Raw genomic sequence first — 2047 nt, 5'->3', positions numbered from 1 at the left:
GTAAAAAAGATAACAAGTATATGGTTACAAAATCACTAAAATACACACCTATATGAGGGGGCCACATCCACATCCACATCCACATCTATAATAAATAAATGGTATACACAAAAGTGTTACGTGCATGCATTGGTGAAGGGTAGGAATACTCAAAATTAAAGGCCAAAGGCCTTATAATATCAAATGTATCAAAGTTTCAAAGAAATAATAAAATACGAAGGGGTGTGATTTTTGGGGAAGAGGTGGGGTGGAGTGCACGAATGGTTATGTGCCTCTCTCCCTTTCCTCTCTTGTCCAATGGCATATTCTCCTTTTTGGTGGTGCAAAAAGTTGTTCTCTCTCCTCTCTCCTCTGTCTTTTGTGCAGAAATTCTTCTTTTCCCTTTTGTTCTTGTATAATGGTTGAAGCTATGGATGAAGATGATGAAGATAACGAATCAGTTCATTATTAAGTGGAATATTTATGGTTTCTTTTTAGTTTTGAGATTAATGGCTCAGCCATGTGCATAGATTTTGCATGCTTCTACCTTGGTTTCATGTTTATTTCCTGCCATGGGAGGGTTGCTGTCATTTTGGTGCACAGCCGGGGAAGAAGATGATCTCAAAACACCAAAGGAAGAAAAAAAAAGAGACTTGAAGATCTGATACAAAGCAGTGAAGAAATTGTGTGTCCCAAAGTACAAGAAGGTGCAGGATGAGATGGAAGCCCGTTGACTGGGTGTTTGGAAGACCTTCCTCTACTGAAGAAAGCCCAAAGCTTTACAGATTGTGTGTAGCATTCTTGGCCCTAAGCTGCATCAGCTATGCAATGCCATTCGTGCTCTGTGTTGTTGTGTGCTGTTGCCTTCCTTGCGTGATTTCCCTCCTCGATTTCTGTGAAAGTCACATGGAAGGGAGGGGAGCTTCTACCGATGTTATTGCCTCTTTGCCCATTTACAAGTTCAGGAGCAAGAGGATACCATTTCAGCGAGAGAAAAACAGCTACAATGGATTAGATAGTGATAGCTCCAATGAAGGTGGTGTGATGGCAGTATGAACAGAGAATGAGAGGGTAATAGCAGGGGATGATGCGGCATGTTGTATCTGCCTGGGCCGCTACAAGGACAACGCACAACTACGAGGATTACCATGTTCCCACCATTTTCATGTGGAGTGTGTTGATCAGTGGTTAAAAATAAATGCTTCATGTCCCCTCTCCAAATCTTCTGTTCAAGGGTGTAAGATTGGAGATGGAGACATAGATGTATCAACACCTGTGGCAAGGCGTGCTGCTGAAAAAATTCAGTCATGAATGCTGCTCAACCTAGAAGCAACTGGAACACAAGGGTTATGGGACTTGATTTGATGGCACATATGTCACAAACCGAGGCTTTTTGCCCCATGATACTGTAGGAATAGGTACCCTGTGGGACATGGATCCCACTACATTTCTGCTACTTGAGAAGGATGCAAAGGTGAAGGAGACGTGTAGCAGAAATAGTAGCGCAGCGTCTCCATGTCTCCAAGAGGAATGAGAAGAAGAAGAAAAGGAACACAAGAGAAGGAGAGGGATGAGAAGACGGCCATTAACACATTGCGCGAGAGACAGAGAGAGAGAGAGGGATGGATGGAGATGGGTCCTCCATACTCTGGATTGAGGTATCATGCTACCCTTCCTGGATTGATCACCAGCAAGTGAATTTGTGGTGCGATGTGCTAGAAGCAGAAAGCCTTGTTACAGACAGCATAGATGCCTCAGATCATCAGGCAAGTCACGTTCTGGAAGATGGGCTGTTAGATGGGATGTGATTTGAAGGACTGGAGTGAGAGAGAGAGGGGGGATGATGTGTACATGAGGAGAGATGAGGACAGGGAGAACAACATCCACATGCTGTCGGGAGACCTGCCAACAACGAAGGACACGTGGCTGTCCATTCCTTACCTACCCTACCTTCTTCCGCCATGCCACCTGCCACATCAAGACCCTACCCCTTCAGTGTAAAGTCGCCCTCATGGTCCTCGACTAGTAGTGAAGCATGCACAGAGAGAGAGAGAGACAGAGAGAGGCG

The 2047-nt window shown here is 44.7% G+C and overlaps 1 pseudogene; it reads left to right on the top strand.

Annotated features, from left to right (window-relative positions):
- Positions 1 to 693: 693 nt before the first annotated feature.
- Positions 694 to 1290, top strand: LOC148036478 (E3 ubiquitin-protein ligase At1g12760-like; annotated as a pseudogene).
- Positions 1291 to 2047: the final 757 nt, after the last annotated feature.

Source organism: Lygodium microphyllum, chromosome 5 (assembly GCF_053477565.2).
Source record: "Lygodium microphyllum isolate KBCC chromosome 5, Lygodium_microphyllum_v1.1.10, whole genome shotgun sequence".
NCBI lineage: Eukaryota > Viridiplantae > Streptophyta > Polypodiopsida > Schizaeales > Lygodiaceae > Lygodium > Lygodium microphyllum.
The sequence above is the reverse complement of the archived record's forward strand: the minus strand, read 5'-3'. Positions and strand labels throughout refer to the sequence as shown.